We start from the raw sequence: 14,679 nt of genomic DNA, 5'->3' as shown, positions 1-14,679 counted from the left end.
TAACTAATATAATTATTGACCTTGAAAAAATGTTTGATAGCATCTAGACATCCGAGAAACATATTAATGCCACTGGAAATAAAATATGTTCCATAATAAGTAATCATTTGATAAAAAACAAGAATAAAAAAAAATTCAGATTAAACATACACATAAATAGAGGTCTAAAAGTCCTAAACAATTACTTAAAAAATAACAAGGACATAATTATAATTATATTGGATTAAAAAAAAAGAATTGGCTATTTTATACAAAAATGAATATGATGAAAAAATGGATAAATTATTAAATGACAAAAACACATACCGGGCGCATTGAGAGCAGAACCTTCCACGGATTTAGTCGGAGAAATGAATAAATATATAAATAAAATCCATAAATGGGATTCATAGATAAATTTATTAAAAACAAATTACAAAAAAAAAGTAAAGAAATTTTCCAGCCAAGTAGATAATGGCATAATTTCCATTTAATGTGAAATTAAAAGTTTGACTAATTATGAAGATTATTAAAGTACATGAATATGGGACTATATTCTCGAAACATTGTGCAACATTATAATTTAGAATAAATTGGATGTTTTTAACATCAAAAAATTTATTGAAATTGACTTACCAGACTTCCTAAAAAGAAAATCCAGAATATTAATTTAATAAAAAATAAATTTTGTTTCAAGCAAATGCAAATTGTAATAAATAATAAAGCACTGCAACAATTATATACAATTTTCTTAAAATTTTGGTTTCAATCGTCCTTTTCGTGTTGAAATGTCAACAAGATTGACTATGGCTTGCCCCCCCCCCCTTGTTTTCATCCTAAGTACACCCTTGAGAAAAAGTAATAAGTAAATTAGAATCACTGTGTAAATAAATAGAATAAATAAAAAGATATAGAATAAATAAAAAGATATAGAATAAATAAAAAATAAAATGAATATAAACGAAGATAATATAAATATAGCTGAAAACAATTTAGAAATATCTTAAAAATAAAAATGTTAATCCTAATACATTTATAAATGGAATTTGGTCCGGGTGCGGTCAATTAAAACTCAAATTGTAAATTGGTGTACAATTTTATTAGAGCCAACGTTTCGCCCCACGTTGCAGGGGTTCTTCAGGGCTGTTTTGACGGAAGTAAAAGTCTATTTAATATATTTGCTATTGTTAAATTATTTTAAACGTAGTACATATAATTTTCACTCATATACACTTTCCATTTTAGTCATTCTGCATTATGTATTAATGTAAATAGATCAACTATATATATATTAAGTTATAAAATTTGTTTTTATTATTAATGCCTTAAAAAAACATACAAAAGAAAAATTCAACAATGTGAAAAAAATTATATTAATTATTTTTTAACAAGCAGTATATATGACAGTAAAAATTGAAGGCTGTCATAAGTTAAACAAGCCTTCGAACGCAAGGTGACATATAAAAATAGTCAGAGCCGTAGTTATGCTAATGTATACAGTGAAAAATAAAAACCTTTTATCTCGGATCTTAATTGTTTACTCCATCCTGATTCTAATTTAATGCAGCCCAGGCCGGAGTGGAATATGAAGTACTGCTGTCGTAACCGTGTATTCCTCTTCTATTTTTCGCATTTGTATGCAGTTCCCTCCAACGGCAGGAACTGGAACAGTTTGTGGCCGGCAGATGAAGCCGCACTTCTCGATAAACACACAGTTGTTCACTGCCCTTGAGAGCATGTCGTTAACACTATGTCATAGCTGCGTGTTAAAGCAGTTAAGATAACTGAGATATGGGACCCTGAGATCACTTACCACACTCTGCTAACATTTTTTTTTGTGGAATATACATATGTTTGTGTATTTATATCCATCATTCTCGCAGAAGGTGAGATAACGAATTAATAATATCCAGACAATTCGTAGCGTCTCACTTTTGATTTTGAAGTAGCAACCATTTTTGGTTTGTAGCAAAAACAATATCTACAATTTTTTAAGATTTTTTTTTTCTTTTGGCGCTTATATATATTTTTTAAATAAATATATACAGTTAAATCTGTCAATGTTTCGTAGTCCTGTGCAAGCACGATCCAACCTACTTTAAGATTTTAAATAATACTTCTCCTTGACAAATAATACAAACTAATTCTTCAAACATAAGTCACAGAATTTCTGTACATTAATTTTTTTTTAATTTATTTATTTAATGTGATTTACAACTGTACAAGTAATAAATACAATAAGTAAATATGTTGTATATTTCATTTGCACTAGAAAATCTTGGAAAGGAACCACCCATTGGTGGTACTTCAAGCATTAATTTAAATTAGAAGGTCCCGTGGCCATCTCCTTTTCAGACGCCTCGGAGGATTATCAGGGATTGTTAAGGATGAAATATTAAGAATTAATGGGTTAGGATGGCTAAGGAGTTTGGAATGAAAAGACGCATATCGGTTTTGGGCCAAATCTGCAACGGTCTTTGTGGATGAGTTTATTTGTAATGTAATCAGGAGCATCAAGGATTTTACGTAGGATTTTGGGTTGTAAGGATTGGATGCGGGAGGAATTTGATAGCTTGGTAGAGCCCCAGAGCTCAATTCCATATGTCCAAATTGGTCTGATTATCGTAGTGAATACTAATATTTTGTAGTGAATGGGAAGTTTAGAGCTTTTGTCAACTAAGTGTTGTAGCAATCGGAATCTACGAGCAGTTTCTTGTCGTTTCAGTCTTGTGTGGGGATTCCAAGTAAGTCTCTTGTCAAGATGGAGTCCTAAGTATCGAATCTGTTCAACAGGCGTTAGTGGGGTATTTAGAAAGGATACTGTAGAACAGGAGGGTAGAGGTTCACGACGGAGAGTAAAGGTGATCTGATGGGATTTGTCAGGATTTATTTTGATTCTCCAGTTTTGACACCATTCTTCAATAGATGTTATGTGTGTCTATAGTGTTTGTGATCCATTAGTTGGGTCGTTGTTAACAGACAGTATACATGTGTCATCAGCGTATGTTGTTAAGACTGTGTTAGGGTGAGTTGGGATGTCAGCTGTATAAACCGTATAAAGAATGAGACCTATACTACCTTGAGGAACACCGCCGAACTGAAAAAAGAGAGATGAGTAGGCTAGGTTATGATTTACTTTAAAGGTTCTATCAGAGAGATAGGAGCGGATTATAAGGAAATATGTAGGGGGTAGGAATTGACGATGTTTATAGAGTAGACCTGGATGCCAGACTCGATCAAAAGCTTGTTCAACATCGTGCAGACAAGACTCCCGTGCAGTACATTCCGCGCTCCAATGTGGAAGATATGACATCAACCACTCGATGGCTCTGTTGTATGGTAGAATGAGATGTTATAAATCCAAACTGGTGGTCAGGAATAACATGATGTGACATTAAAAAATGATCGTCATCATTATAATTATTATAACAAATAAGATGACAATATATCACATGAATTACCGTCATCGCTCTGTTTTCTATTTCTTTTTTAATTTTCAAGGACAAAAATTGCATTTCTTGCCACTTGATTTCCACGTTCCTCTACTCAGTTCGAAACACTGGTAAATCTTTCGACTCAGCTAACTTGCGCTAAGTTTGGCCGAGAACGAACGTCGGTAAGGACGTGAATATCCAAGCAAACTACATCAAGCACCTAGCCTAGTTAAGGTAAGAATTTTAATCATTTTTTTCTTATTGCTCAATACTCGAACAATACGAGGGTCAACTTTCTTTTATTTAATAAATCAACGAGAAAGAGCTTTAACAAGACAGAATGTTCCCCCATATTTTGTTACAGTAATGTCAATCACGAACCTGTCTTCAGTAAACTCGATTGGCAGGAGTTTGATGACAATAATCCTTGATATTAAACGTTAATTTTGAGAGTATAATGATCAACTGTAGATAAATGGAAGAATGAATGAAATAGTTTAAAATTTTTAAAAAATGTTGGTTTGTCCTATATTTGTACAAAATAATGTTGCTATAGGGACTGTCGAAAACATTATTAGTACTCCAAAAATGTATATTGAAAGTTTCATCATAAAATGTATTCATTATACTGTAATATAATAATATGTAATACGTAATATATAATTTAAACTGTAATTTAGCTGTTTAAAAACACTACAGATGTCAAAGTCGCAGTGAGGAACGGTATATAAAAAACTATTTTTTCTGCTAGTACCTGTCTTGAACGCCAATGTTGTACGTAATTAATTTTAAAAGTATGATTCGTCCTAAAATGAATTTTATTGTTCAACTAATTATCTTCCAATATTTAAAAACACTCCAAATTTAAAGAAAAGAGTTTGTTAAATTATTTTATATTTAATGAGTTATTAATCATTATCCGTTTTATTTTAGGTGATTCAGGAATCAGGAGAACATAAAAACAATGAATACTGATGAATTATGTAGAGCACAAAACATTTTACTAAACCTTTTATAATTAAATTTAATGATGAGCTGGAAATTTGGGTAAAGAATAATTATAATTTTTGTTTGTTTTCAGACTTTCAGCTTGATTACCGTACTTATGAAATTAAAAAATATATTAATAAAAATAAAACCTATTTCATAAAAGCCTTGTTAAATCGTCTTTTGTTATGTGTGTTTTTTTTTTGTGGTTATGTTATATTGCTTTTTTAATTAGTTTATGGTTTTATTCGAGTTATAAAGGTTAATGGTGAAAATGGAATATTTAAAAATTAGGTTTAGTTGAATTAGTCTTCTATACTCTTCTACTAAATCTAAAGATAAAAAAGTGTTTTTTGTGCTTTTTGCCAAGTTATCAGAAATGTGAAAGTAATTTAATGAAATTGAAATATATTGAGGATACAATACACTCTTAATATTATGTATAATAAATATTTTATACATAAAGAAAATAAAAAAAAGATTCTTTACTTTTCTGAATAAATAATAGGAAAAAAACAAAACAACAAAGCATGTTTTCACTAATTGTTTAATAAACATAAGTATTAAAAAATAAAATGGGTAATAACATATGCGGACCATCTTTACACACATTGACAGTAAAAATTAAATTTGATAGACATTTAGAAATAGAGCAAAAAATGTTGGTAAATATTGAAACAACACAATTTTTTTTTTAGTAAAACAAAGCAGTTCCTGGAATACGATTAACAGAACGAAAGCTCTACTGTGAAGAAGCAGGTGGACGTAGTACTAAGTAGTAGCAGAGAGTAAACAAACGAATAGATGCTAGAGGCAGGAACAAGAAGGAAAGTAACAACACTCCTATAATGATTGAATAACGGTGTAGAATGAAAAAGAAAGAAAGAAAGACAATCAAGAATGATTAGGCAAGGAACGTGATTTACTCGGCAGCGTGGAAGCAATTGCTGGATCGGGCAAACGGGCCCTTCTCGCCTCCAAACCGCTGCCTCCAATCTCAGTTAGCGAGGCTACCACCGGTGGGTTAGGAACCTCCTCGCTGATTAGCTGGATAATGGCATCGTCTCGAGGTGTCAGCCAATGAGCAGAGGGCTCTCATCAGCCGAAAATTGTTGCCGAGCCTCCGGGCATCAGCCTCTTTTAGTGGCCAATTATCCTCGTCTGCGGTGCACGGCTCTCTTCCAAACGTGTTCGCAACATCCTCCTCGTCCTCATTTAGCATCCTCATTATATCCATTAATATAATAAACAGGATTGACTTAAATATATTAAATAATAAAAAAATAATTTTATTGGATTCAATGAGGGCGTATTTATTAGAGCAGAGAAGGACTGGGACCCTTTCGTCACATAGTAAGGGAGAAGAACGCAGTTTAAATGGAACAATTTCTGAATTTCTCAAATTTGATAAATTTATTTCTTTTCAGATAAATACTAGACCATAAAGCGTGAATAAAATTCCAATAAACCACAATTTACAAACCTCTTCTTTGCTAGAATTGTGGCACATCTTACAAAAAAAAAATATTTTGTATATGATGCTGTAGATTGTACCATTGACTGATTACTTTTTGACAAGCCTACTAGATTTAGTATATCTAGAGAGACTACAATAGAGAAAGATTGTAGCAATACGGAGCACGTTCTTTTAGGATAAAACCAACAATTATTTTGTCAGATATGCTAATTAAGTAAAGCAGCGAAATTATAAATATTAGATGTAACTTGTACTCCATTAAATTGATTTCTATTCAAGTAAACAAAATAGAATAAACATTCAAAAATATTTGTATACATAAAACAACAATAAAGGAGGTAAAACAAGAATTCAAACGGCATCGTTGAGGAAAAGTTGCACCAGCTTTATAAGAAACAAACGGCACCTCAAAATTTACTCCTCGTATTATAACCTCCAGTTTATATTTGTATTAGGTAAAATACGGTGAAATATAAAATCTGATTACTACAATATTTATATGAGGAACTGGCTCAAGAAGTCGTTTTTTATTGAAAGTTTGTAAGAAATCAAAATCCTTTTGACAAATATTTATACAACGGACATTTCTGTAACAACTACGGTATCGAAACTGAAGACCAAGAGTTTTATTTTGGGTTCAGTCGTTCAACTCAATCAACGAAGAATGAAAACCACTTCAGAAAGTATAACATAAACTATTTTTGTAGGAAGCAGAAGGAAGTTTGGAGTATGTTGGTTTTCTAATTTCAAATGTTGGTAGAGTGGAAGGTTACGATGCCTACCCCTGTATTTGTTAATTTTTTTTTTTAATTAATTCTCTATTTATTTGTTGCTATTAATATCTCTAGTTATTTATGATTATTTTTGAACCATAACCAATATTTCTAGTCAAGAAAAAAAAAAAAAAATCAAATGAGAATCAGAGGTGATTCTCATTCTTTCAGTTTCATTCAAAATGAATTCTGCAAGTACCGAAGCTTTAATAATCTATTTATATTCTATGTTCTTTTAACCTGCCAATTTTTGGTTGACAAAAATCCATTTCTTTTCTTGCTCAAGTTCCGAGAAATAACTAGGCATGAAACACATCTCGGTCGCTTTGCGACATATTTCTGAAACATATTACTTCAAAAGGAAGGTGTTTGAATCTAGATTAATTTAGAATTCCTATGAATCATAAGAAAATTACTTTGGGAGTCCGATAACTGACCATGTTGGGGCGAAGATCCCAGATAGCTCAGAAGGTTGTGAGTTGGATCTGTTTAAGTAAGCCAGTCTCAAGCATATCCAGCAATTTAAGAGCATTTGAAGTTAATCCAATCAGCAATCAATTATAATTTTTTACATTAAAATGAACTGAGATGAACACAGGATTATTTGGATCATTTGTGTTTTCAATGGTTCATGTGATCTTCTTAACAACAATAAACCAAACAGTAAGAGTATATATGTATATATAGTTGACCGTAAAAATTGATATATAGGGAGATGGTCAGGGTTGCGGTCAATAGTGAAACAAAAATAGTTTAGCAATAGCAAAAAATAGTTGCTCTTGCCTTTGTTACTTGTTTTTTATTCTTTTCATTGTATCTTTTTATTTTTATTTATATCATTTTATCTTAACATAGTTTCATTTTGTATCTTTTTAGCCCTGATGAAGCCCTGCAAAGTGGGGCGAAACGTTAGAAAATAAATAGTTGTAAACTATTTTTGTTTCACTATTGACCGCAACCCTGACCATCTCCCTATATATCAAACAGTTTTGTAAAGTGTATTTTCCTTTTATGTACCTAACAAATGACAAAAAAAAATATGGGCATCACCAAAAAATGATAAAATAAATCTTACGTAATTTTTACTCAAATATAACAAATTAGCCACTAGCACCAGAAACCCAAAGAAAAGAAATGATACGGTACTGACTTAGGATTTGAGATTGACAATTTTTTTCTCATAAATCTCCAACTGCCAATTTGTCAACATGATAATACAAAATACTGCCAACACAGCAAACCTATAAATCCACGACCAAAATTTTAAATATATATCTAATCCTAAAAAGTAAAGAAAATTTAATTATCATAGTTGTGATTGTTTACAAAATCCATATTGAAAGCTTGTGGAAAAATCTTTTGTATATTAAGCATACAGTTTTTGGGTTTGAAATATGAGAAAATCTTAATTAATTTAGAGTTGACAATCAGGTAAAGATAACAATGTTTGTCATTGAAATATTGATACAATATACATGTAAAAAGTAACTGAGTAACTAACAATTGACTGTAAATATTGTAAGAGCTCGGCAGGAATAGACATGACAGTGTAATAAGAAGCTTTGAGCAATGAGAGAAGACAAAGCAGACGACAGCTGGACTACTTACCTGCCCGTGGGAATCTGGAAGCCCAGCACACGTGTGCTTCCACAATAGCACCAGCAAAAACCAGGCACCTGCCGCCACTTGCCGCCTTTTGCTTTCCATATTTCCTCATCTCTCTTATCCTTCAGCAACGATTTCTCTAATGTATTTATCTTGATAATTTTTAATGAAATCCCGCCTATTCCTTAACTTTCAATCCATCAAGATCTAAAAGAATTGAAATTAATGTTCTGTTTTTTAACACACTTTGTAAATTTATAGAATATTTTATTTTTATTAATAAGTTATTACAATTTTTTTTGTATACACATTCAGCAGAAATATTATTTTAACCTTTTTTTTTATGAGTACGGTGGTGTTCTCTGTACTCTTTTAAAATTTATAAATATGCTCTTTTATGTCATTTATTATATTTGTTTTTATTATTAGATGTTACATTTTTAATTCAATGTCATTTTATTTTTATTTGTTTGTTTAATTTTTTTTTCTTCTCTAAGGCACTAAGGCCCAATTTTTATTTTCTGTTTTATTACTTTTGACTTGTCATAGAGCAAATAAAGATTATTATTATTATTTTTGTTGTTACGAAAACAATATTTATGTACGTGCTTCTAAAGTAATAAGTAAACTCAACGTTTAATTTCAGTCCAATAGTTTTATTTTTGATATTGATCGAGAGCCTGCGTCCAAAAATGTCGTTTATTATAAAGGAGCTTAAATCTTTCAGTGAGATATGACAAAAGTTAAATATATATATGAATTTGGCTACCTTTATTATTAGTATCATTGAAGTTTAAATCTAAGACACCAGTAAAAATATTCCAGTTAAAAACAGTTTAATCATAAATTTAGTGAACCATTTCACGTAATGAATTAGTTTTCATTTAGCAATTAAAAATGATTTGTAAGTAATTTGTACGTATTTGTTTATTCATATTCGAACAATGTTCCGAGCAGTTTGCTCATTATACAGTCCATTGTTCTACAAAAAGTTCGAAATCTCAAGTTTCTCTGTAAGATCCGCTGTGAGTGCTTTAAAATAATTTGAGCTCAAAATATTAAAATAATATTTTATTATATTTCCTATCCTTCTTAAATGATTAAAAGTCCCTAGTGGCATTTTAGCAGATTATTTACTTAGTCATAATACTGTCTCGAGATATATTGTAGCAATAGTATTAAAAGATGTCCCTATTTATACCACGTACAATAATATTGACTCTTTAATGTTGACAGTGTAAGGTAGGCTTTATGTTGGCCTAAGGTACAAGGTACATGATTTTGATATAAATTGGACATTTAATGTTCAAGAAATGGGTCATTGCGATCAACAAAAAAAGACACACAAATAAACAAAACTTTATTTATTCGAGCCAACATTTCGACCAGAGTTCTGGTCTTCTGCTGAGTTTAACCAGAATCTCTGACAAAAGCTCCCTGATGAAGACATGAAACACAAGTCGAAACGCCCACACGAATAAATAATTTTTTTTTTTGGTAACTGCACTCCTCCCCTCCCCCCCTCCGACCCTTTTCCACTTATTAATCTACGGTCAACAATCTACACCTCAATATTTAATTTACTATTACAATAAACATCTTCATATAGATTTCCAACAGCTGTATATAGATTTCCAAAAGGCTTACGATTCTATTGACCGCCAGAAGCTGTATAATATTCTGATTGAACAGGGAATACCAAAGAAGTTACTAAATCTCGTACGGATGTGCATGACCGAAACGTATAATAAGGTATGAAACGGTAATCATTATTCTGAGAAATTCCAGGTCCGGTCGGGTTTAAAACAAGGTGATTCTTTATCACCTATCTTATTTAATCTAGCACTGGAATACGTCACTAAAAGTGTGATGAATACCGAAAAGGGTTTAACTGTGGGTGGTAAAATACTGGTGCAGATGATTTGGTATTATTGGGTGATGACAAAGAATCTATAGAACTAAATACAACCATGCTTATGAATTCCAGCAAGGGACTAGGGCTTGAAATAAATACGGATAAAACAAAATACATGGTTTGCAGTAGGAATGCGAGCAATTTCGGTGACAGATATAGGAGGAAATACGTTTGAACAGGTAGATAGGTTTAAGTATTTAGGTTCTACGGTAACTAGAAAAAACGAAATTGATGAGGAAATAAAAGCTAGGTTAAAGGCGGGAAATGCTTGTTATTTTTCAATTTCGCGCCTTCTATCAAAAAACTTCAAATTAGAATTTACAAAACCATTATCCTTCCCACTGTTCTATACGGATGTGAGGCGTTTGGTGGTCTCGGCATCATAGCTTCGGGTTCGTTAAGCCTTTATTATTATTATTATTATTATTATTACAATAAACATCGCAGTTATGTTACTCCATACTAATATTGGTAAAGAGGATGGAAAAGGATCTTGAATTAAAAGTTAAATATGTAGTGTTATAGGTAGGTCCAACTAACACTTTAAAACACATTGTTGGAAGTTTTTCTCTTTGACACGTATAATTGACAGTGGTTTGGTTTTGTAAATAGTCACCAGAAAGTTCAAATAATGTTTTATCTTTTTTTTTTTTATAACTCCAAGTAAATCACTGTCATAATGTTTATGTCAAAATTTAGGAGATCTTACTCAAATGTTGTCAGAAGAGATGGACATTTTTGGAACAGAACATCATTCAAATAAAATATAAACAAATTAAATGAAAAGAAAAATAACTTCAATTTTTAATACCAACAAGATCATAACACAGGAAGTTGCAAATATACAATTAGTGGTATTAAAATGAAACAAGAGGTCACTACTATTGTTTGTTTCAAACACTACATAAAATTCACAGCCTTCATAATTAATGTTATAAAATTTTTAACTTAACAATAGAGAAATATACCAGTGACTTGTTCAAATCTAACCGAACTACACATTGCTTACACTTTGAACTAAGTAGGCATTATCAGACATTCCACTACAGTCGGTATCCAAAGTTGCATGTGATTAGAAACGTCACAATACCACCAAAGTATCAATACCCGATTCCCAATTATCAAAATTCTATTCTAAGGGAATCGATTAGAATATAAAATGCCAATATATAAACAAATAGAATAATAATTAATTTAATTTTAAAAAAATCTGACAACGGAAATAATTCTATTTTATATTCCAATTCCTTCTAAGAGACAGAATGTTATAGCATATCTCCTGAAACATATTAGTGGATTGTTAGTAATATCTTCAAAAAATTATGAAACTAACAATAGTATTTGGGTGCCCGGTAATTAAACGGTTCTTCGGATTTTCAAAATGTTGCAAGTACCTGAATGAAATGCAAGTTCTCAATAGTCAATGAAAAATGTTTAATGTATCATGATGGTTGTACTCTTTCGAGAATTCAGCCGTTGAAATTTATTAATTTATTTATAATAAATTTAAATAGTATAATTAAGTCAAAGGTATCTTTTTACATATTTCATTTCAATTAGGCATATTCCACAATAAAGCTACTTCAGTTTTATGGATTTGATTAAAAATAAAATGTCATAAAAATATGGGTATTTGCATCAAGAAAGTTAACTCACAAAAAGCTCTAAAAAAAAGTATCATGAAAACATGTAAATAATTTCTTTCAAATTATAATCTGTTTATACTAAAGAAAAGCTACAGAAGTATGCAGTATGATGTTTTAAATGTTATATTTCCGAGACAAAAAAGTTTTAAACAAAATATTTTGAGCGTTTAGACTTAGAGTAGGTAGTTATTTAAAAAAAATTAATATTCTGTTAACATCCTCGGTACCATTCATATTGTCGACCAGGCCGTATGTCATTTGTACACTTGTGTATATATCACCATTATGTGAACTTGAGATAATAGTTTTGATTGATAACAAATAATTCACAATCCATACAGTATGTCGTCTGATTCCCTGATTTTCAGCGTTTTCATCACGTTTTCCAGGTCTGATGTTAAGCCCTGCATTAAGTAAAAATCTTCATTTTCCAATTAACTTAATCACCCATCTTCCATTAAATTGAATAATTCGTCAATGAAAAATAAAATAAAAACACTTGTGTATCGTTGGATATTCTGCAAAACCCTTTGGAAGTAGGAATTTTCTTTGTTTATTACAGTGTTGATTAGTGCCTCATTGTATTAACATAAAACGGTAGGGTGTGGTACCGATGTATAATATATCTATATTTCCTTGCATCGCAGAAAACAGGTAGTTATTTTTTTAATAGAATTTAAATGTGATAATTTATTCATCATATTAGAATTCTAAAAACAATTAAAGTCTGTAATTTATTTTTCTTCTTATGATGACAAAATAAAGTGCAAATCAATGTAAAGTTACGTACGTTAAAGGATTAACTTTGCTTAAAGTTTGCTCTATGCATTTAAGTTTAGAATGAATAAACTACTTATTAATCATAAACAAATATTAATCTTAAGGGAGAAAGTATAGCTTACCTAAAACTAGAAAATTCAAACTTTTCATTAAGATTGACTGCTTTTTATACAGAACAATTAACTAATCAAACTCAAGTGGCCGTAAATTTTATTTTAAAGTATACTTGACATATTTTTCCAAATTACAGATTTCTCACTAATTACACATATCTATCACTGTTTACAAGGGGATGTAGCTCAGTGGTAGAGCGTTCGCTTTGCATGTGAAAGGCCCCGGGTTCGATCCCCGGCATCTCCACAATTTTTTTTTCATGCCTTTTTATCTTTTGTTTTATTAATTTTCAAAAATCACTCAGAATACAAAACTAAATTCCAAAAATAGTGTGAATACATGAAAAGTACATTAGCATTTCCGAAAAATTTAAAAGAACTAAAAAATTATCAAGAAATGGAGAATTTGGATTGGCAACAAAAGTGCTTAGATACGAATATTAACGAATTGGTTATTCCCATAGTATTCTAAAAATTCTTATTTTCAAAATCACAAACATGTAACACAAAATAAAAGAACACAAAATACCGCGATTTTGCTATATATACCTGGTTTTCACTAATTAGCAAAACCTATCATTGATAAATATGATGTGTTAAATCTATGTCATTGAATGGCCTGATTCTGTAATTTTTATCACAGAAACTTTGAAATAATTTGTCGAAATAATACTCTTTTTTGTTTATTTTTTGGCCTTTTATTTAACCTACCTATGTTCAAGTAAAATTAAAAATTCGGTGCAGTGCTCACATCAGAGAACTTTTTCACTTTCCAACCTACTTTGTAAAATATTTGAAAACTTTTTAATGTTCAGTGAACACAAAAATATGCATAACTCAAGTGATTGTATTTTTTGAAGAAATTATTATTACATTAGAAATATATTCTTAAACTATTGTTAAATTATTCTAAATACCAAAGTTTGAAAGCATTAATATAAAATGGATTTAACCAGTTTCACAGAGAAAATTGAAAGAAGTCAATAAACCATGATAAAAACTCATGAACTTAAAATGGTTTATTATCTTATTTATTAAACATTAGTACCAAAAAAAATATGAAAATAAATAACAAATATAGATAATAAAAATGATCTTCAACAAAGTCATACTTAATTTTTTGTTGTTTCATTGTATTTATATATTTTTTTAATTAAAAAAAAGAAATTATAATATGCACAATTTTTTATCTAATGTATCTATTTCCTTAAACCAACAATGCCATAAATCCTTTATCACGTATGCTGGAAAATATACTCAACTTGCTCCATGATGGCTTTAAACCCTAAACATGGTTGAAAAAAAAATAAAAATTTGGTGAAATATAATACAACCTTTACATCATATGGATGTATCACCTTTTGAATTTTAACCAAACTTAGAAATTAAAATTAAACTTAGATTTAGTGCACGTTCTTAGGGTTACATATGTCATTTCCAAGAGAACTCTAAGTAGCTCATAAAACATTTAAAAACGCGGATAAAAAAATATATTACTAAATTTGAGATCTATAGTTTTGTTAATAAGACAAACAAAGGTTTATTTTTCTATCTGCGAATTTATTCTTTTAAAAATTTAATAAGGTATTAGCAAATCAGAAAACGCAGGATTTTAATGAGAAGAAGGAATATTAATTTGTGCTAGAGGAATCTTCAGCGAAAAAATTCTATCTGAAATAACTCGTGGGAAAAAAAAGATTTGTAATGTATTTTTATTTAAAATAGTCCTGTTCTGTTTTAAAAATAAAATGTGTTTGGGCACTTCTGTCTTTAGAGATGGACATTATGAAGCCATGTTGCATCATCTCCGAATTCCAGAATGCTTAACTCAAATAACACCAGCAGAGCGGTAGTGACCATGAAAAGATTTTACATTATTATATTAAAATAAATAATTATAGACATATAAATATTTTTAAAAAAAGTACAATTTAAAAGACAAAATATTTGTGGAAAACAGCACTAATGAA

The 14,679-nt window shown here is 30.2% G+C and overlaps 1 non-coding gene across 1 annotated transcript; it reads left to right on the top strand.

The window, feature by feature from the left end:
• The first annotated feature begins 12,884 nt into the window (after positions 1-12,884).
• On the top strand, positions 12,885-12,956 carry TRNAA-UGC (transfer RNA alanine (anticodon UGC)). Its single transcript has one exon. It is a non-coding gene; the product is annotated as a tRNA-Ala (tRNA).
• The last annotated feature ends 1,723 nt before the right edge of the window (positions 12,957-14,679 follow it).

Source organism: Halyomorpha halys, unplaced genomic scaffold, assembly GCF_000696795.3.
Source record: "Halyomorpha halys isolate HHAL.00 unplaced genomic scaffold, Hhal_1.1 Scaffold1012.1, whole genome shotgun sequence".
NCBI classification, from domain to species: Eukaryota; Metazoa; Arthropoda; class Insecta; order Hemiptera; family Pentatomidae; genus Halyomorpha; species Halyomorpha halys.
Note: the sequence above shows the minus strand (reverse complement) of the source record. Positions and strands in the feature narration are given on the sequence as shown.